We start from the raw sequence: 23,886 nt of genomic DNA on the forward strand, positions 1-23,886 counted from the left end.
CACAAATGAGGATATTGCAGCACCCTGATGTTAAATATTTTATAGAAGCTAACAGAAGGATGAGGTAATTTTATTTTATTTTATTTTATTTATTTTTAAAGATTTATTTATTTATTTATTTATGATAGAGAGAGAGAGAGAGAGAGAGAGAGAGAGAGAGAGAGGCAGAGACACAGGAGGAGGGAGAAGCAGGCTCCATGCCGGGAGCCTGACGTGGGACTCGATCCTGGGACTCCAGGATCATGCCCTGGACCGAAGGCAGGCACCAAACCACTGAGCCACCCAGGCATCCCTGATGAGGTCATTTTAGACAGGCCTTCCACGAGAAGAGGGAAGAGGAATAATATTGATAACAATGCAACAATAATAACTATAATAGCAGCAGACTGAAATCCTGGTACTTTGGCACTTGGTCACATATTTTACATGCATTATCTTGTTTAATTTCCCCAACAACCCTATGAGGTGAGTTTTAGTCAGTTTTTTTTGGTTTGAGTTGTTTTTGTTGTTGTTTTGTTTTTGTTTTTGTTTTTGTTTTTTAGAGGAAGGGGAAAGGGCAGAGAGAGCATCATAAGAGCATCCTTGCTGACCCCAGAGTCTTATGTGGGGCTGGCTCTCATGACCCTGAGATCATGACCTGAGCCGAAATCAAGAGTCGGATGCTTAACCTATTGAGTCACCCAAGCACCCCTAGTCACTTAGTTTTAAGGTTGAGGAAACTGAGGTTCAGAGTCTTTAAGGAATGTGTGCAAGGAAATTCTGCTGGGTTTGAAATCCATCTGTTCTTAAGACCTTGACTTTCACACTATGTTCAACTGCCTCTCAGAGTAGAGCAGGCCTAAGAACCAAATCAATGAATTCATCAGTATCAAATTTCCAAAAAAAAGTTTTCCCTAAAATTTAAATAAATTTAAGCCTTTATCAAAATTTAAGTACTGAAAAGAAAGCAATCTTACATAGTTGTTGCCCTAAAAGTTTCTGTAGTGGCTTAGACTTACATTGTATTTAAATGGATTAAAAAGATCCCAAGATCTATAGTTAAAAAAAATCACTAACTGCATTATTCCCACCAAAATTGTATCATTTTCTGTAATATAAAAAATAAGTTTACCTGATTATTCCTTTTTCTGATCCTCTCTTACTGTCCTTAGGATACTGTATTCATCTTCATATAAAATGACCCAAGTAAAGAAAATAACCAAGATGATAAAAGGGAATCCTTTTGTTTTCTGGAATGTGGTTGACCTAAGTCCCTGAAAAGAATGTATAGAGGATTAAGCTTATTTTTCCCCAAATTGTGCTTCATAGTTCCTGCCTCCCAGCAAGACTAGCTACATCATTGGTAGGATCCAGTGCAAAATGAAACCTAGGGTGCCTTGTTTAGAAACTAAGAATTTCAGGGGTGCCTGGATGACTTAGTTGGTTCAGCCGCTGACTCTTGGTTTCAGCTCAGGTCATGATCTCGTGGGTTGTGAGATGGAGTGGGGCTTCACACTCAGCAGGGAGTCACCTTAAAGATTCTCTCCCTCTGCCCCTCCACCCACTCTCCCTTTTTCTGTCTCTCTCTAAAATAAATGAATAAATCTTTAAAAGAAAAGGAATTTCAAGATAGCAACAGCAGATCATAAATAAGCATACAAAGCTCTTCAAATGGGGGTCCTTATGCAACTGCATGGGTCACCAGCCCACGATGCCAAACCTGCTGCTACATACCTTTGTAATTCCAGGAATACAGCAGTAACAAACTTCGCTCAGTATAACTAAAGGATAAATAATTTGGTCAGTATAGAGTTGGCCCTCTTAAGTTATGCTTGACTAAGGAGTCCACAGAAAGATATCTGAAGCTTTTGTTATCAGATTCACTTTAGGCGTTTTGTATCTGGAACAAGAGCTTCACAGGTGTGTAAGTTATTTCCTTGTAAAAAGCCAGTCAAAAAAAAAAGCCAGTCAAGTGTTTTATTTAAGTCAATAGTTCTATGGGATATTTTCTAGCATAAATGTAATAAGGTAGAATAATAATATTGATTTTTTTTTCCTGAAGAAAGAGTATATTTATATTTGGCCTACGATCTTGGTAGCTACCATTGCTTAGTGGACTAGCTGGAATCTGACCCAGAAGAAGACTGAAGGGCCTGGGTAGGACATGAAACACAGCACTTGTTTTAGGGTTTGTCTCTGCTTCTGCACATTTGATTACCCACAGACCAGTGAAGTAAGGAAGGACATGAGGGAAGGTGAAAATCCAAGAATAGTACATATCTTCTTTGTGGGATTTTTGTTATTTAAAAAAAAAACATTTAAAATTTGCAATTTTGTAAAGGAGATTTATTCTGGAAGAACAGCTTAAATAGAATACATTTTAATTACTGGCTAGTAAAGAATATAAAAAATGTAACTTTGAAATACATTGTCTCCCTTCTCTCCTTCCATGTAAATTTTCACTTAGGGCCCTTAAGATAAAAAAAGGAAGAAAAAAAAAAAAAAACGTAACTTGAAAATGCAAAAAAACAGACATTTGATGGAACCCTGAAAAATAATCAGTCTCTCTGGTTTAAAACTTTTAAAAGAAGTGATCAGTTTTCCTTGGGTGGGTTGGTCTAGGGTGGAAGTAGAGAGAAAGAATGCTATAAAACTGTCACCTAGAGAAATGATCCCTTCCTTTGCAGTGATTTGTATACCAGGACTGATGGTCAAGTCCGCTTGTTAAATGCCATCTTGGGGGGCGCCTGGGTAGCTTAGTCAGTTAAGCATCTGACTCTTGATTTCAGCTCAGATCATAATCCCAGGGTCCTGGGATTGAGTTCCATGTCGAGCTCCCTGCTAAGCAGAAAGTCTACTTCTTCCAAGTTTCCCTTTGCCCTTCCCTCTGCTCATGTGCGCATGCTGTCTCTCTCTCTCTCTCTCTCTCTCTCTCAAATAAATAAATCTTTAAAAAGCCATCTTGGAAAGCAGAATAAAGTGCCTTTGAAAATGTGGAATACAGTCAATAAGATAAGCAGCAGGTCAAGCACCACAAGTTTTCAAATTTAGTGAAAAAGAAAAAATAAAGGGGTACTTTTAGAAATAAGGAAAAAGGGATCCCTGGATGGCGTAGCGGTTTGGCGCCTGCCTTCGGCCCAGGGCGCGATCCTGGAGACCCGGGATCGAATCCCATGTCGGGCTCCCTGCATGGAGCCTGCTTCTCCCTCTGCCTGTGTCTCTGCCTCTCTCTCTCTGTGTGTGACTATCATGAATAAATAAATAAAATTAAAAAAAATAATGCCTATAGAAATAAGGAAAAAAAAACTGAAGGAAGGATTCCTGCATACAAAAGCACACCACTCAGGGAAAAGCTAAGAGATTACCCATAGAAAACACAATTTAGGGAAAAAGATTAGAAGAAAAATATAAATTTCTTACAGGGTAGAGTGCATGTCTCTACAGGTTCCCAGTGTAGAAATATCAGTTTGAAGTACTCAACAAAACTGAGGTTGGGACTTGAAATACATAGTGAATTTGGTGATTCAGAAGGACAGTTTCTTGGAATTGCCATATAATTGAGGTAAAAGTTGAGTCTGGACTCACATTATAAAAATTATATACCTTTGTTAGTGACTTCCATTTTCTGTGGTCGGATATATTTATCTTATGTGTATTCATTCAACAGAACATTTATTGGGCATGTACTTGGTGCTGGGCACTGGGCTAGGCTTGGGGATGTGAAGGTGATTGGGAAGATAGGGAAGGACATTGGCTCCTCTACTTGTCCTAGATTCTCAGCTAGAATTCTGTAACACAAGACTGGTTAATAAGAGAAAAGCATATAAATTTAATGTAAGTTTTATGTGACACAGGAGCTCTCATAAGGAAATGAAGACCCAAAAAAATAGCAAGACCAAAGTGCCTATTTATTTATTTATTTTTAAGATTTTATTTATTCATGAGAGAGAGAGAGAGAGAGAGGCAGAGACACAGGCAGAGGGAGGAGCAGGCTCCATGCAGGGACTCGATCTGAGACTCGATCCCTGGTCTCTAGGATCAGGCCCTGGGCTGAAGCCTGTGCTAAACTGCTGAGCCACCCGGGCTGCCCCAAAGTGCCTATTTATTAGGTTGAATGAAGAGAGGCAGTTGTGGAAAAGTAACTAAAATATATGGGAAAAACTAAAGAAGAGTCTATTTTTTAATGATTTTTATTATTTGATATACAATGAGAGAGACATTGTGAGCACAAGATGGGGGAGGGGCAGAGAGAGAGAGAGAGAAGCAGACTCCCCACTAAGCAGGTATCCCAAAGTAGGGCTCAATCTCAGGACCCTGAGGTCCTGACCTGAGCCAAAGGCAGATGCTTAACCAACTGAGCCACCCAGGTGTCCCAAGAAGAGTGTATTTTAATAAGATCTCTTTGTACACAATTCTGTCTGCCACAGCTTCTCACTTCTGGTAAGAGTGTATCTTTCTTCTTGGTATAGGGAGGACATCTTTCATATGAGATCTTTATCTCTTGCTTTCAGGAAGAAAGGGTAGATGTCTTTCTTGTACCTGCTGTTTTTCAAGTGCCTTTAGCTCAAAGTAATCCTTATGCCAAGAGCATATTTTGAGGTGGCAGATTCTGCCTCCTTCAAGGGGAAATGACATACAAAGCTGTCATGAAAAGACAGTGTGGTAAAGTGCTGTAGGGTGGCATGCACATGGCACTGAGAGAGAATCCTTACCCAGAGTAAGTTATGTGAATGCATGCATGAAGTGATGTCATTTGGAATACCTCGGTTCACTCTAGACAGAATGGTGTAGGATGAGCAAGAGTTGGCTATGCTGGCAGTAGGTAGGAGTGGTGGTGGAGGTGGTGAGCATAGGCAAACTGAGAAGGCACAGAGATGAAAAACAATGTGTTAGTGCTGTGACCTTGGAACCAAGAACAGTCTGTTGCTTTTGGAGGATGAACTGTCAGGCAAACACTGATGAGATGTGGTCTTAGAGAGGAAGCAGGGCTTTTTGAAGGCATGGAGAAATAGAAGCATTTCAGTAGCTTTAAGAAAAAGTTTTTTAAATTTATTTATTTGAGAGAGAGTGAGTGGAGGGGGAGGGAGAGAGAATCTGAAGCAGACTCCATGCTGAGCCCAGAGCCCTGTGGGGGGCTTGATCCCATGACCAGGAGATAACAGCCTGAGCTGAAACCAAGAATTGGATGTTTAACTGAATAAGCCACCAAGGTGCCCCTATGGAAGCATTTCAAACAAGGATAGGGTAGGGGTGGGGGTCCTGCTGAAATTTTCGTGTTTGAGAGTTCACTTTAGCTGTACTACTGAGGATAGGTTTGAGTAGGATTCACTGGGCACTTGGTACCCTAATACAGGGAGAGATGGTGAAGGCCTAAAGAAGATAGTACCATTAGGAAGCAAAATAAGCAAGACTTAGTAAAGGTTGGATATAGGAGCTGGGGGAGGGGAGGATAAAACAGAATATGACTCCCAGGTTTTAGCTTAGGTGACTGGATATTTATGAGTCCCACAAACTAAGTTACAGAGTACAAAAAAGGAACATGTATGACTTGGTCAGGGTCCCCACAGGAAACAGGAATCATGCTTAGGTTGAGTTATTTGAGGAGGGTTTAGTAATTAAGTTACTTACAAAGATATGGGTAGGGTGTAAAGATCTCAAGGAATAAAGTAGCCTCTTGGGACTAATAGTGGGGTGGGAGAAGGAATGCTGTGACCAATCCAAGATCTGGAAGGAAAAGCTACTGGAACCTTGAGATAGGGCTGTCTGTCAACTGTGGCCTCCATCAAGGAACAAGGGAAGCATCTAGTTCATTGCAGCCCTGTAGGGAGATGAAGAAAGATAGCTAAACATTGACCTCATTTTGGGCTCTCCCTCGGCTGCCATTGGGATCTCTCATTGGCCAAGCCCAACTGGAAGTAGAAGCAGAGGGCAAGAAGGCCCATAAATGTAGATAGGTGGAGTTTGGGGTTTGTGAGGGCTATCTAGAGCTCTCTAGCATAGCATAGGGAGAATGGGCTTGGAGACAGAACTGCCTTGTGTCTGGTATTCACTACTTACTAGATATGTGGACTTGGACATATTTCTTAACTTCTCTGTGCTTTTAGTTCCCTCATCTGTAAAAGAGAAGATAATAATACCTACCCCCAAAGAGCTGTAGTAGACTATAAAGGACTTAATATATGTATTTAGAATGATGCTTGGCACACAGAAAGCCATAAATATAAATATCTGCTGTTATTATCTGTTCTCCAAATGGAAATGCCAAGTCAGCAGGTGAACATAGGAGTCCAAAAGTCAAGGAAGAAAGGAAATTAGATTGAGATAGTTTTGAGAGAAGTTATGATCCTGAATGAGACCACCCAGAGAGAGTCTAGAGTAGCACTGTTCAGTAGAAATGTATTTTTAAATACATATGAAATTTTAAATTCTGCAGTTAAAAAAAGAACTAATGACATAAAAAAAACTAAAGAGAAACAGTTGAAATTAATGTTGGTAATATATTTTATTTAACCCAACATATACAAAATGTTAGCGTTTCAGTATGTATGCAGTAAAAAAAAAAATGAGAGACTTTTTTTCTGTACTAAGTCTTTGAAATTTGGAGTATATTTTCTGCTTATAGCACATTTCAGTTTGGACTAGCACATTTCAAATGCTCAAGAGCCACATGTGTTAGTGGCTCCTGGACAGTACTGGGCTAGAGTCAGAAAAGAAGTAAAACCAAGAAAAGTCTCTGAAAAACACTCATAATTAAGGCTCTGGGCCAGGACCAAGAAGCTAGAAAGAAAGAGAAAAAGTTTTAAGAATCCTGAGAGTGTGGTGCTGCAGACATACAGGTTATAGAGCTTTTAGTAGTTTTAGAGTTTCAGATACATCAGCCAGTCCTATAAGAACAAGTCTATAAAATGCCCACTGACTTTGGCAAACCAAAGGTTGCTGGTGACCTTGGAGGGAATTGTCTTCATAAGAAAAATGGTAACCAAAGGATGGATAAGAATGGATTGTATAGCTGTGTTAGAAGGAGAGCTGAGGTCATGAGAAATTTTAGAAATTATTAGGGAGGAAGAGCATATACCAGAGATTCTCAGTTTTACATCTTCAGGAAGGACAAGTTCAAAGGCATCATAATCACTCACATACCCACTCACTCCCTCACTCTCTATCCCTTCTTCTGGACATCACTTCTGCAGTATCCTTGCTTCTAGTTGTATTGTCTCACCCATCTCCTTTGCACTTGTACCAGAGAGATCAAATTTGGTCACAAGTATCATTAATGCTAGAAATTATTTGTCTGTCTAGCAAATTTTTATTTTTTTTATATTTATTTATTTATTTATTTATTTATTTATTTATTTATTTATTTATTTTGTCTAGCAAATTTTTAAAGCAGCCAACTTGTACATTTGTTCTTTAGTCATCAATACTCATTTCGATCTTTATCCTTTCCATAAGCCTCTTATTTCCACATTGGGATCCATGTGATTCTACAGATGAAGCATGTGACCTGAGCCATTCTACTCCTTTGACACATAGGTTGATTCCTAAGCAATATTTGACCCAATCCTAACAATTACAGGGAATCTGAAGTTCTACCAGTAATGTTAGAACAAGGGTGTTCTCTTACCCTCTAGATGGTGTAACATGCAGATATGAGACCTAGAATTATTACAGTTGTATTTACTCCATGAGGAAATGCAGTCTGAGGGTAAAGTAAACACAGGGAGAAGCAGAACCAAGAAAATCACAGAGAAATGAAGCCAGAACCCTAGTGATAAGAAATTAGTTCAAGTCATGCCTGCGGTCTTTTTTGGGGAATTTTCTTACATGAACCAGTAAGTTACCTTTATTTTTTAAACCAGGTTGAATTGCATGTTCTGTTATTTGCAGTCAAAAATATCTATCCCAAAGCTTGCCATGTGCCAGCGTTTGTGCTAGAATCTTGAATCATTTTACTACTTAAAATCCTTTAATGATTCTCTTTGTCTATAGTGATGTTGATAATTAGCATAATCACATACAGCACAAAATCTGAGTTTCTTTTTAAGAGGTTACAAGGTCAACAATGCCCTCCATAATATATAGCCTTGCCTACTTGTTCAGATGTATCCCCTGGTGGCACTTTATCCATTGATAGTAATGAACTGTTTATAATTCTCCAAACATGTTCTAGAGGTTTTAAAATATGGTCACATGATACTTGGAATTCCTCCAATTACGATGTGATAAATATGTCTCATTCCCTTAAATCCATATGACTACATTGTGAGTTTATGACTACATTGACCAAGGGATTATAGCAGAGTGATGCTTAAGTGGCTTCCAAAACTAGATCATAAGAGTTGTGCAGCTTATTCCCTCTCTAGATAAGCTTCTTTCCCATACTGTGGGACTCTCGACCCACATGGAGACGTCATGTATGATCCTCCTATCCATAGTCCCAGTTGAGCCCAGGCTTAGAGTCATCCTGACCCAAGCACCAGAACATGAGTGAAGAAACTTTCAGATGACTCCAGTCCTCTGGCATCTGAGCCACTCATAACCATTTATAGATTTCTGAAATGTTTCTAGATGAAGCCCAAGACCTCATGGAGCTGAGATAAGCTGTTCTTGCTCTCCTCTCTGAATTCCTGTTTCACAGGCCAACAAACATAACAAAATGGTTGTTATTTACACTACTGAGTTTAGGATCCTTTGCTATACACCAGGAGATAATTAGAACAGACTTCGGACTTTTGTTGATTAGAATTTACATCTATGTGGCAGTAATACCCTTTCTCCTGTTGCTGAGGCAAATCTTTATCTCTGCCACCTCGTTGAAGTCTTCTTTCAACTCTTCAACAGGCTTATGTTTTCTGTCTTTTGTGTTTTCATAAATGCCAGCTTATAAATTATCTTGAAGAATTTTAATTGTCTGGGTCCTGTTTCTACACTGGAGTATAAAGTATTTGAATGTAGGAGCATGTCTTTTTAACTTTTCTATCCTCAGGGTCAGATTGCAGTATCTGTCACACAGTGGTTGTCTAATAAATACAATAAAATGATATTTTTCTGCCAGAAGTATTACAGAGTTCAAGTGTAGCACTGTCAAGGACTGTGAAGGGTCTGAGGTTTTACCCTGTGAGTTGGGTAAATACCCAGTCCTTCCCTTCTGTGTTTCTCCTTTAATCCCACACTGCTGCTCTCTCACACAACACTTCTAACACCAGATGTGTGGGGATTTTTCCCCACAGCTAGCAATTCTCTGTGACACAAGATGGGTATCCTAGAATTTAACTCAATTATGACACCAGATCCCACAGGTTGAGGGATCTCAGTCCCATGAGACCATCACCCACTTCAGATTCCAGTTGCAAGTAGGAGATTGCAGGCTATAAATTGGAGGTCCCCAGGATCTCATCTGCCTTTGATTTGGTTATTTGCTAGAATTGTGCACAAAACTCAGGGAAATGCTTACTTAAGTGTACCAGTTTATTAAAGGATATGATAAAAGACACAGATGAATAGCCAGATGAAGAGATACATAGGGTAAAATCTGGGAAGATCCCAGGCATAGGAACTTCTGTCCCCATGGAGTTGGGGTACATCATCGCCTGATGTATGGATGTGTTCATCAACCTGAAAGCTCCCCAAATCCCATACTATTGGGATTTTATGGGAAGCTTTCTCATGTAGGCATGACCAATTATTAGCTCCATTAGTAGCCCTTTACCCCTATCAGCAGAATGCGGTGGATGGTGGGGGGGCGGTGAAGCTAAAAATTTCAAGGTTCTTTTTTTTAATTTTTATTTATTGATGATAGTCACACAGAGAGAGACAGAGAGAGAGGCAGAGACACAGGCAGAGGGAGAAGCAGGCTCCATGCACCGGGAGCCCAACGTGGGATTCGATTCCGGGTCTCCAGAATCGCGCCCTGGGCCAAAGGCAGGCGCCAAACCGCTGCGCCACCCAGGGATCCCAAATTTCAAGGTTCTAATCATGACTTGGTCTTTCTGGTGACCAGAAGCCATCCAGGAGACCAGTCAGAGCTCCCTCATTTTGTTCTAATAAAAAAGATGCCCCCAGTGCTCTTATAATTTAGGAAATTACAAGGGTTTTAGGAAGTCTGTGTCAGAGCCTGAGGGTAATGACCAATATAGATATATATTTTTTCTGTTATCTCATTAGCCTGCCACAATTTCATGGATGTTGGCAGAAGACATGAGTTGTCTTGATCAAAGACCAAAGAATACATTATTCATGACAATAGTGGTAGCTAGATTGTTGGCATTTCTGCCCATTCTCCAAGGGCCAGTTCCTACTAGGTGATGCACGCAGGAACAGGTGATACCTGAACATGCGGTACACTGAATTATAGGAGAGGAACCCTGAGCATAGGGAACCTGAATCTTTCATAAAGGTCGTTAAACCTACCTGCCCTTTGCCTTGGAGAGAGACATTATCTTGATTCTACTGGACAGTAAACAAATCTGCCCTCTGCTGTGGAGGAAGAGACTATGTCTTCCAAGGCTGTTTGCTCAAATGTCCTTGAACAGGTAGTCTGAAACAACAGGAATCATTCTGCTGGCAGGATGAATAGAAATGTGAGAGATGCAGGGATATTTGTCTCCCCAAAACTCAGAAGAGATATCAGTTATATTAGTTATTTTTCATATCATAAAAATCTTCAAAGAGAAGGTGATACTTAAACTGAGTCTTGAAATATATGAGTAGACATTACCAGGTAGATGGTATTAGTAGGACCATGAAGTAGGAGTAATTTGAACAAAAGTGTAGAGGAATGATGACTTTGGAAAACTGAGGATGGTTTGACATGGACACATTGTAGGGCGTAAGAGAGAAAAGGGTCTAATGTGAGATAGATGAGGAGGTAAGCCAGAGGCAGCTCACAGAAGGTCCTCTATGTTGTGCTGACAGATATATTTACTTTATCCTGTAATAAACGGACCCAGTCAAGGTTTTTAAGCAATTGAGGCATGTGATCAGATTCCTTTTTAGAAAGATACATCTAGCTGAAACAGAAAAGGTATTCTGGGCAGAAAGAACAGTGTGGATATAATGGAGACATTAAAGTGCCAGCAAATTGAGGGAACTGTAGCAGATCTCTGAACATTATGGTCAATGCAACACTCATCAAAGTGAATATTTATTAAGAGTGATTTAACAACTTTCAATCAGTTACCAGGTGCCAATTGTTAAGCTGGGACATAACCTGGGGAAGTCTAAGGCTATGTCATGTTAAATTAGGCTAAGCTAATTTATGTCTGAATAATCCATAGGTGAAAGAAGAGAGTCAAGTTGGCAATTAGGTGTTCTCTTAACTGCCTACTTTGATTGATTGTGATGGGCCACCTGGAACATGGTGTTAAGAAGCATTTTCGGCCCAATTCCAGGCTCAGTGGAAAAGAGGAAAATCCTTACTTTTTGCTACAGGTAAAACAATAGTGAGTAACAATGTTTGCTGGGAGTAGGTTGGGGTCAGGATTTGGCCCAAGCTTATTACTGACAAATTGAAACATATACAGGGGTTGGACCATGTGGCAGGATTAATTGTATGACTATGGGGGAGGTGATGAGGTATGTTAGGTGGCAGAAGTGCACAGACAAGATGGAAACGGGTGCTTAGGGTGTATATCCAAGATCTAGGCCCAAAATAATCACAACAACCAGCTTGGGGATGGAGATGCTGTCAGATTACACCAAAGGGAATGAGCTATCAATGAAAGATTTTTTTTTTTTAATGCAGTGACTTGGGTCCTATTGTTCCAGATCCAGCATTTTAATCCTGGCACTTGATGGCAATGGATACAAGAGTGACAAAAGATGAGGGTGTCATGGTCAGTACCTAAGGAGGCAGAGCATGTGTCTTCTTTGGTTCAGGATACTTTAATTTTTCTTGAGAGTAAACATTTTCATAATGTGAATTTGCAGTATTCAATGATATTTAATTCGTTATAGAGAATAAGAAAACAAATGAGATGGATGAGACTCAAAGTGTGTCAAATGGCTTACAAGATATATATAAAATTAATTAGATGGGTTAAGTATACAAAGTAAGTTACCTAAAAGACATGTTAAAAAATAGAATAGTTGGGATATACAATAAGAAGTATATATATACTTTTTTGGTTCTATATATATATATGTATGCATATATATGAAAGGTAGAAGTACTAAAAGGCACAAAATATTCATGACATACTAAATAAACTAAGGCACATGAAGCACTCAATATTCCATACTGAGCACTCTATTTTGAAGCACTCAATATTGAATCGGCCACTCATTGATGATATTCTGGTTCTATGTTACCTCTGTCCAAAAAAAGTTGCTCAGCAGGCTAGTTGGTATGCTATGTTCTTTTTCTTGCATCACTCAAACATGTGGTTGTTCTAGTCATCTTCCATCTTCTAGGCTCCTTTCCTTAAACCTGATACTGATCCTCAAACTTCACCATCGGGGAGAAGGCTGATATACGAGAAAGATAAGAAATATGAACACCATAACCCAGAATGCATGTAGTGTGGTCCTTCCATCTATTCAAAACTTTAAAAATGTCACTCCACTTTTTCTGGCTTGCATAGAGTCTGATTAGAAATGTGCTATACAGTTGACCTTTGAACAATGTGGGTTTGAACTGCATGGCTCCACTTATATACAGATTTTTTTCAATAAGTACAGTACAGTACTATAAATGTATTCTCTCTTCCTTATGATTTTTCAAATACCATTTTCTTTTCACTAACTTTATTGTAAGAATTTAATATATATTATATATAATACAAATAAATATGTTATTTGTATTATACATATATTGTATGTATAAAGATATATTTATGTTATTGATAAGGCTTCTAGTCAATAGTAGGCTATTAGTAGTTAAGTTTTGGGGGAGCCAAAAGTTATACATAGATTTTCAACTGTTCAAGGGGGTCAGTGCCCAAAACTCCAATGTTGTCCAAGACTCAACTGTACTATGATTCTTATGTAATGTTGTTTTTTTCTCTGATTTCAAGATTTTCTCTTTCTTTCTTTCTTTTAAAAATATTTTCTCTTGGGATGCCTGGGTGGCTCAGCAGTTTGGTGCCGGCCTTCGGCCCTGGGTGTAATCTTGGAGTCCTGGGATTGAGTCCCACGTCCGGCTCCCTGCATGGAGCCTGCTTCTCCCTCTGCCTGCGTCTCTGCCTCTCTCTCTCTCTCTCTCTCTCTCTCTGGGTCTCTCATGAATAAATAAATATAATCTTAAAAATTTTTTTTTTCTTTATCTTTGGTTTCCAGTAGTTTAAATATGATTGTGTGGTGTTTGTATTTACCTAGTTTGGTGTTGCCTGAGCTTCTCTAATCTGTAGGTTGAGGTATTTCATTAATTTTGGAAAATCCTCTGCCAGTATATCTTCAAATATTTCTTCTGTCCAATTCTATCTTGTTCTACTGGGATTCCAAATATAAGCATGTTACACAGTTTGATATTGACCCATAGCTCTTGAATGGTCGGTCTATTCTATTTTTTTTAAACATTTCTTTCCTCTTTGTATTTCAGTTTGTGTAATTTCCATTCTCCTATCTTCAAGTTCACTGATTCTTTTCTTGGCTGTTTCAAATCTACTGAGAAGCCTGTCAAAAGAATTCTTCATTTCTGTTTTCATTTCTAGCATTTCATTGTTTCCTCACAAACTAGAGGTTTTAACATATTAATTATAGTTATTATTATTTTTAAATTTTTATTTATTTATTCATGAGAGACACAGAGAGAGGCAGTGGCATAGGCAGAGGGAGAAGCAGGCTCCCTGTGGGGAGCCCGATGTGGGACTCTATCCCAGGACCCTGGGATCACACCCTGAGCTAAAGGCAGGCTCAACTGCTGAGCCACCCAGGCGTCCCTAATTATAGTTATTTAAAGTTCCTTGTCTAACAGTTTCAATATCTGGGTCTTATCTGCTTTCATTAACTGCTTCGTCTTTTTTTTTTTTTTTAAGATTTTATTTATTTATTCATGAGAGACACAGAAAAAAAGGCAGAGACATGGGCAGAGGGAGAAACAGGCTCCCTGTGGGGAGCCCAATGCGGTACTCGATCCCAGGAAATCCGGATCCTGCCCTGAGCCAAAGGCAGATGCTCAACCACTGAGCCACTCAGGCATCCCAACTGCTTTGCCTTTTTTTTTTTTTTTTTTAATTTATGATAGTCACAGAGAGAGAGAGAGAGGCAGAGACACAGGCAGAGGGAGAAGCAGGCTCCATGCACCGGGAGCCCGACGTGGGACTCGATCCCGGGTCTCCAGGATTGCGCCCTGGGCCAAAGGCAGGCACCAAACCGCTGCGCCACCCAGGGATCCCTGCTTTGCCTTTTAATAAGAGCTGTTTTTGCTTGCATCTTTGTGGTAAGTTTTGATTGAAAGCTGAGCATCTTGTGTGAGAAGTCATATTCATACTGCAAAGGGACATGACCCTTGTTTTGCTAGCCCTTTAGTGTGGGGTATTGAGACAGTTAGTTGGGAGTTGAGCTGTATTATTGTTTGCATTTATTGTTGCTAAGGTTACCTTCAGTATAGGTTTCTAATTTTCTAGCTTAACTTGTGCTTAGGGTGGGGGCTGGTTTGCTGGAGGGTTTTTCTCAGTGTCTCCCCCATTCTCAGCATTGGGTCATCCCTTTATGCCTCAGAAAGGGGACTCCCTCCGTGCTATTGCCCTTCCCTCAGCAGTAGACTGCTCTTACTTGTTACTCAGAGCTTGTTAACCTGATGGTGAGGGCTGGGGAGTTAAGTTCTCTGGTTCAGTCTCAGTCTTAGAGGCTATGTTCCTGGGTCATAGGGGTGGGAACTTCTCAATGCTCTCACCACTAACCCAGTGATAGGACAGCTTTAAAGGACAAAAAACATTTTCTGTCCCTCTCCTAAGAGCAGAAGTTTGTTTATTTTTATGTTTGGTCCTTCTTCCCAGCTGCATAGGTCCCCTATAGGTGACAGGGTTTGTTACCCTTTTCCCAGTGACGTAAGGCTTTTATTTTTCATGGTGAAAGGAACTAGGTTGGGCTTTGTGTCTTTCTAGCAGTGGCTACTGTTCCCCTCTCCCAGGCCTGTGTTTTCTCTGTCTATCCTACCTCCCTCCCATCTTTCATGTGGGTATTGAGTGAGATCCTTAGAGAAAAGCCCACAAGTGTGTGCAAATTCCTCTTGTCTCTGTGGCTCCTAGGGATTATATATGATTTTTTTAAAGATTTATTTGTTTCTTTGAGAGAGAGAGAGAGAGAGAGAGCACAGCAGGAGGGGCAGATGGAGAGGGAGCAAGAATCTCAAGCAGACTCTGCACTGAGTACGGAGTCTGACACTCCTCATCTCACAACCTGAGCTGAACCCAGGAGTCGGATGCCTAACTGACTGCACCATCCAGGTGCCTAGGGATTATACAATCTTTTACAAGCTCACACTCAGCCTTTAGTAGTCCAGTAAACATTTTTAGCTAGGGCAGCCCCATGGCCCAGTGGTTTAGCACCGCCTTCAGCCCAGGGTGTGATCCTGGAGACCCGGGATTGAGTCCCACATCAGGCTCCCTGTGTGGAGCCTGCTTCTCCCTCTGCCTGTGTCTCTGCCTCTCTCTCTCTCTCTTTCTCAGTGCCTCTCATGAATAAATAAATAAAATCTTTAAAAAAAAACATTTTTAGCTAAAGTAAATTCTTACTAGATTGTATGGATGGCATCTCACATCTGCCCTGGGTAAGCAAGTGCTTGTGACCCATTTCTTCTTGGACATACTGGCTTTTTGTTAGTTTTTGGGTTAGGTGGTCACTTTGCAACCTCAGCTATCTGAAGTATTCAATAAGTGATTTTGCAGATTATCCAGTTTTTTTCTATTGTAAAGGTAGGAACGATGCTGTTTCCCACTCTACATCTTGAGTGGAAGTTTGCACCATATCCTAAGTGTGTAAGCTACCCCAGTTCTTTCCCCTTGATTCTCATTGCATCTTTTAAATTGATTTAATAAAATATAAGGTTTGGACATTTTAATATGATCTGTGAGCCTCTCTGTGTCTTAACATCCATAAGACTTTGTCTGATAAAGTACTTGTAGGCTCTCACTGCTTCGGTGTAATTTTCCACACAGCAACTATTAGCTTGCTGTGGACAAGGCTTCTCGCTATTGAAATTACTTCCTGAGATCCTGAGTTTTGCCCGGGGGTATTTTTACTCATGAGTTTATAGATGTATGAAGAGTAATATACTTTACTACACTTTTACACATAAAACAATTCATCATTAATACATCTCTATAGTTGAGTGAGCCAGCTCCTTATAATAAATCTCATTATAGAGGTAGGTAGATGATAGATAGATAGATAGATAGATAGATAGATAGATAGATAGATAGATAGATAGATAATTTGTTCCATTTTTCTGTTTCTCTGGAGAACCCTGACCTGACTAATACAATAGATTATATTATTGTCACATCTAGGTTTAACTTTGGTCTCTCTGTTTACTCCTGTTATATAGCACATATCCCCAGTCAGACTAGGAGTGTCTTCCTCTATATTCTCATGAGCATTTGAGTAGAGCATCTATTACTGTCACATTTAATACTAGTTGACACTTATAATTATATAGTTTATGTTTGCTTCTCCATTATTAAGTTGAGTTTTGAAGGGAAGGGACTCCCGGTATTTGTCCCCAATGTCTAAAACAGTCATTAAGAAATTCAGTGAGGGGGCATCTGGTTGGTTCAGTTGGCACAGAGTGTGACTTGATGGGTTGTGAGTTTGAGCCCTGTGTTGGGTGTAGAGATTACTTAAAAAAAAAAAAAATAAAGAGAGAGACACCTGGGTGGCTCAGTTGGTTAAGTGTCTGACTCTTGGTTTCAGTTCAGGTCATAATCTCAGGTTCCTAGGATCAGGCCCCTGTCAGATTTCATGCTCGACAGGGAGTCGGCTCGAGATTCTCTCTCTCTCTCTCTTTGCTCCTCCCCCTGCTCACACACTCTCTCTCTCTCTCAAAATAAATAAATTAATTAATCCTTAAAAAATAAAATATTGGGATCCCTGGGTGGCGCAGTGGTTTGGCGCCTGCCTTTGGCCCAGGGCGCGATCCTGGAGACCCGGGATCGAATCCCATGTCGGGCTCCCGGTGCATGGAGCCTGCTTCTCCCTCTGCCTGTGTCTCTGCCTATCTCTCTCTCTCTCTCTCTCTCTGTGTGTGACTATCATAAATAAATAAAAAAATTAAAAAAATAAAATAAAATATTAAAATTAATAATAATAAAAGAAATTTAGTGAATATTTATAAACTGACCATATATAACATCTGCTATGAAAGTAGTTGTTTGAATCCTGTGAGATCATGTATGTGACTGGGTATCATAAACTGACAAGAGCTTCTCAGATATTGGTTATTATTATTATTATTATGGGCAAAATTGGCTTTGGTGGAAGGGAACTAATAATATGACTTTCATTTGTATCAGTGATTCTGCAACAAAGTAATTAGAGCAGCAATCACTTTTATTCATTGAATGCTTACATAGCACGGTGGTTGGATCATGGTGCTTTTGGCTATGGTTACCGGAGATGTAGCATCGCTTGCTCTTGTAACAAATCTCTGGGCCTTGAATTTTGTATTCCTTCATATCTGCCCAGATTTGTCAGCTTTCTTCTGCCTTCAGGTACTGAAGCCTGCTTTTGTTCTTGTAAATGGTGCTGAAGTCAGGCTCTATCCACACCTAGCCACCTAGAACATTAGGCTGCAACTGACTTCTCTAATGATTACATCTTCTCTTATGTCCTGTCCACTGGATCAGAAACTGTGGAATGTTAGTATACATTAAGATTAAACTAATACTTTTTGGCAGGAATTGACAAGCTGATTCTAAAATTTATATGGAGGGATCCCTGGGTGGCGCAGCGGTTTGGCGCCTGCCTTTGGCCCAGGGCGCGATCCTGGAGACCCGGGATCGAATCCCACATCAGGCTCCCGGTGCATGGAGCCTGCTTCTCCCTCTGTCTGTGTCTCTGCCTCTCTCTCTCTCTCTGTGACTATCATAAATAAATAAAAATTAAAAAAAAATAAAAATAAAAAAATAAAATTTATATGGAATTGCCAGGGATCCAGAGTAGCCAAAACAGTTTGGAAAACAACTAGTAAAATTGGAGGACTCACACTTCTTGATTTCAAAATTTGCTACAAAACTGTAGTGGTCAAGACAGTGTGGTATTGACACAAGGATAAACATTGATCAATGAAACAGAATTGATGTCTAGAAAAAAACTTAGATTTATGGAATTTGATTTTTGATGAGAATGTCAAGACAATTCAATGGGGGAAGAAAACAGTCTTTTCAACAACTGGTATTGGGACAGCAGAATATCCATATATGAAAGAATGAAGTTGAACCCTTACCTCATGTTTACAAAAATTGGCTCAAAGTGGATCAAAGACATAAATGGAAGAGTTCAAACTATGAAACTCTTAAAAGAAAACATAGGCATAAACCTTTGTGATCTTAGATCTAGGCAATGGTTTCTTTTTTTTTTTTATATAAATTTTTATTTATTTATGATAGTCACAGAGAGAGAGAGAGAGAGGCAGAGACACAGGCAGAGGGAGAAGCAGGCTCCATGCCCCGGGAGCCTGACGTGGGATTCGATCCCGGGTCTCCAGGATCGCGCCCTGGGCCAAAGGCAGGCGCCAAACCGCTGCGCCACCCAGGGATCCCCTAGGCAATGGTTTCTTAAATATGATACCCAAAGTAAAAATGACAAGAGAAAAACATTTAAAAAACTATACTTCATCAAAATTGAAACTTTAAAAAAAAAAATTGAAACTTTTGTGCTTCAAAGGGCACCATCAAAAATGTAAAAAGACAAATCACGGAAGAGCAGAAAATATTTATAAATCTCATATCTGATAAAGGATGTATATCCGGAATATGTGAAGGTCTTACAACTCAACGACTAAAAAACAACCCAGTCAAAAATTGGGCCAAAGAATAGACATTTCTTCAAAGAAGATATACAAATGCCCAATAAACACGAAATCATACTCACCATCCTTTGTCAATCAGAGAAGTGCAAATCAAAACACAATGAGATACTATTTCACACCAACGAGGATGGGTATAATCCAAAGATAACAACAGATTTTGGGGAGGATGTGGAGAAATTGCAACAGTAAGTTGCTGGTGGGTTTCTAAAATGGGGGGTAGCCACTTTAGAAAACATTTGGCACTTCCTCAAAATGTTAAACATAGATTTACCATAAGACATAGCCATTGCACTCCTAGGTATAAATCTAAGAGAATTGAAAACTAAGTCTACATAAAAACTTGTATACATGTATTCATAGCAACATTACTCATAATAGCTCAAAAATGGAAACAACCCAAATGTGCACCAGCTAAGGAATGGATAAACAAAATGTTGTAAATCTATAAAATGAAATATTATTCAGCAATAAAAAGGAGTGAAGTATTGACACATGCTGCAACGTGAATGAGCCTTGAAAACATTATGCTAAGTGAAGGAAGCCATTCACAAAAGGCAGCAAATGTATGATCCCATTTATATGAACTGTCCAGCCTTTAGTGGTGGGAGGGGGAAATGATGTGTACCTGCTAATTGATAGGAGGTTTCTTTCTAGGGTGATGAAAATGTTTCAGAATTAGATGTTGGTGTTATTTACACAATTTCTGTGAATATACTGAAACCTACTGAATTGTATACTGAAAAAGCTGAATTTTACATGTGAATTATGTCTCAAGCTATTAACAAAGAAAAAAAAGATTAAGCTGAGATTTCCTTTTACTCCTTGAGGCACTTGAATTTGCACACCCATAAGAATTAGCTCTGAAGTGGTTCTGGGTCACTAGACTTTTCCTCACTCTCCCACTCCCCTACTTCTCCAGACCTGATTCTGATGTTCCTACATACTTTATTGGCATGCCTGAATCAGAATAGGTTAATGAAATATTATTTTGTCAACCAGCAATTGTATTTTCAGACTTGTAAATGAAATACACACTATTAAACTACAGCAATATGTTTAAATCCACATCTAAACATTTCAATATATTGATTACACTGGGTTTGTTTAGTTATTTATTTATTCATGAGAGACACAGCGAGAGGCAGAGACATAGGCAGAGGGAGAAGCAGGCTCCCTGCAGGGAGCCCAATGTGGGACTCCATTCCAGGACCCCGAGATCACGACCTGAGCCACAGGCAGATGCTCAACCACTGAGCCACCCAGGTGCCCCTATTTATTTATTTCAGAGAGAAAGTAGGGATGGATGAGGGGCAGAGGGAAAGAGAGAATCCTAAGCAGACTCTATGCCCAGTGGATAGCCCGATTCAGGACTCAATCTCAGGACCCTGAGATCATGACCCCAGCTGAAATCAAGAGTCAGACTCAGCCACACAGGAACCCTGACACTGGGATTTTTATTTTTAAACCATTAATGTCATAGGTCAGATATCTGGAATAATTAAGAGAATGATATGCAATAGTGTTTGCATAAAAACTGAACCTATTTTTTTAAAGATTTTATATTGATCATTAAAATTCTCTACACACTTCTACTTCACTACCATTGCCCCAAAGAAGTTTCTCTTTCAAGAAACAAACATAGTATTAAATGGAGGAAAGTAACTTGTCTCTATTTGAAAGTCCTTCAAGTTGGCTTTTAAAATGAGGACTTAAATTTGCGCTCTTTCCACAAGCTGTATACCCACCAGGAGACTTGGGGGTAAAGTATAATCAGGTGGAGTTGATTCTTGACATGTCCTGGTATTTCTATCACACTATCCAACAACCTTTATTTCAACAACGGAGAATATAATATCATTTTTCTACTGGAAAAATACAATTAGAATCTGAAATGAATGACACTGCACATCATCAGGCATATCTAGAAGGCTATAGCCTAAACAGTGAACCTGTTTAAAACGTACACTAGACTCCTAATTTCTGTTTTGGTCTTCTGAGGCCTGTTGCTAAATCCCGTTCTACATTAAAAACACTAACCACACTCTCCACTTACCTGACAGACTGCAAAATAGTGGAGAATAAAAATTCTGCTTGGATATCATGTCTTCACTATACATACAGCAGCCACACACAATGATGGTCAGTAATGACTAAAATATGGCACTAAATGCAATCCCCTCCATGTGAATTGAATTAATTGATTTATTAGGTGCAAAATAGCCAGGTGGATTTAAGCTAATTAAGAATTTGATTGCTAATTGCCAACAGGGGGGATTTTTTAAAAATGATTAAGTTCAATATGTACTTGTAGCACATACAGACTATAGGCTGACTCTAGCAAGGAAAGCAATAATAAGAATGTAGTGGTAGTAAGTATAATGTTGGAGTAGAAATAGAACAGCCTATTTTCTCTGCAATCCATGAATGTTTCTGGTTAACGTCACCTCTCCTTAGTAGACACCCATAGGAAAACTGGGCACGACACACAAAAAAGAATATGTAAAGTTAAGAGTATCCTCAAAAAAGATAGACATGTGAACTATGAAATAATAATAAGTCAGAATTACCTGCCCTGCTAAAGGAATGACATAGACTACCATTATATTTCATTATATATTTCTGTATTCTTCCATTTATCCACCTATACATTTGTTCAGCCACCCATATATCTAACCATTCATTCAAAGTTTGTTGAGTGTCTTATGTGTAATTTATTATTATTTTTTATGTGTAATTTATTTATCTTGCTTCTTTACTTGATACTCTATTTTAGGTATGTCAACATGCTAGTAAAAACACACCAGGATCCTTTTTTAAAAAAATGTTATTTATTTATTTGAGAGAGAGTCAGTGAAAGAGAAAGCACAGACTGGGGAGGAGCAGAGGGAGAAGAAGAAGCAGACTCCCTGCTGAATGGGGAGCCTGATGCAGGGCTCAATCCCAGGACTCCGACACCATGACCTGAGCCAAAGGCAGATGCTTAACTGACTTAACTACCTAGGCACCCCCAGAATGCTTTTATTTTTCAAATAGTTATTTAGTACTTATGTGCTATGCGATGTGCTAAGCACTTCATAGACAACCACCTTAATCATAGCAAAAAACTACATATGAAGAAAAGGGACTTTTTAGACATGTTATGTGTCTAAATCTGCTGAGTGGCATAACTGGGATTGAAACACAAAGTTTGTCTCCAGCACTCTCATACTTACCGATTCCCCTACATTGCCATTCCATAAACCTTTTTAATGGCTGTATCATATTTAAATGTTTTGATATATTATAATTTATGTCATTATTCCCCTGTTTTGGGGTATGTAGGTTGCCTTTTTTCTTTCTATTAAGTAAATATTGCTGTAGTGAGCATACTTGTGTATCAGTTTGTTCACTTTTCTGATTATTTCTAGTCCATTTGTATACCTCCTTTGGAGACATATCAATTTTGATGCTTTGCCTATTTCTAAATTGGGTTGTCTGATTTATCATTGAGTTGTAAAAGTTCTTCATTCTAGATGCAGTTTTCTTATTGCATATATGCTTTGCAAATTTTTTTTTTTTTTCCCATTCTACAGGTTGTCTCTTCACTTTCTTCATAGTGTTTTTAAAAGAACTTCTAAGAGTTTGGAGTCTTACTTCAGATCTTTTTTTTTTTTTAAGATTTTATTTATTTATTCATGAGAGACACACACAGAGAGAGGCAGAGACACAGTCAAGGGAGAAGCAGGCTCCATGCAGGGAGCCTGATGTGGGACTTGATCCCGGGTCTCCATGATCAGACCCTGGGCTGAAGGTGGCGCTAAACCGCTGAGCCACCTGGGCCGCCCCTTACTTCAGATCTTTGATGCATTTGGAGTTAAGTTTTGTATATGATGCAAGGTAATTTATTTTTTACAAGTGGATATCTAGTTGTTCCAGTACCATTTGTTGAAAAATCTCTTCTTCCCCTATTAAGGCATCTTGCCGTCTTTTCTAAAATCAATTGACCATCGATACATGGACTTATTTCTGGGCTCTTCATTCTATTCATTGATCCATATGTTTATTTTTATGTCAGTACCACTGTGTTTTGATTGCTTTGTAGTAAGTTCTAAAATTAGGAAGTATGAATCCTTCAACTTTGTTCTTCTTTTTAATGATTGACTATTCTATGTCCCTTGCCTTTCTGTATGAATTTCAGGATGACTGTCAATTTATGCAAAGAAGCCAGCTGTTACTCTGGTAGGTATTGTGTTGAATCTGTGGATCAATTTGGGGAATATTGCCAATATAATAATATTAAAATAGTCTTCCAATCCATGAACATGGACTGATTTTCTGTTTATTAGGTCATATTTCATCTCTTCCAACAATGTTTTATGATTTTTGGAGTATAAATTTTGCAATTCTTTGATTAAATTTATACCTAATTTTTATTCTTTTTGATGCTAATATAAATAGAATTGTTTTATTAATTTCATTTTTGGATTTTTTATTGTAACTGTACAGAAATACAATTGATTTTTACATATTGGTGTTGTATCCTATAAGTTTCCTGAACCCTTTAATTAGTCCTAATTTTTTTTAGTGGGTTCTTTAAGATTTTCTATATATGAAATGATGTCATCTGTGAATAGTTTTACTTTTTCCTTTCCAATCTGTACATGCTTTATTTTTTTTTTAAAGATTTTATTTATTCATGAGAGACACAGAGAGAGAGAGAAAGAGGCAGAGACACAGGCAGAGGGAGAAGCAGATTCCATGCAAGGAGCCTGACATGGGACTCAATCTCAGGTCTCCAGGATCAGGCCCTGGGCCGAAGGTGGCACTAAACCGCTGAGCCACCTGGCTCAGCCAATTTGTACATGTTTTATTTCATTTTCTTGCACAATTGTCCTGCCTAGAACCTCCAGTACAGTGTTGACTAAAATTGGCAAAAGTGAATATCCTTGTCTTATTCCCAA

The sequence above is a fragment of the Canis lupus genome, chromosome 11, assembly GCF_011100685.1.
Source record: "Canis lupus familiaris isolate Mischka breed German Shepherd chromosome 11, alternate assembly UU_Cfam_GSD_1.0, whole genome shotgun sequence".
NCBI classification, from domain to species: domain Eukaryota; kingdom Metazoa; phylum Chordata; class Mammalia; order Carnivora; family Canidae; genus Canis; species Canis lupus.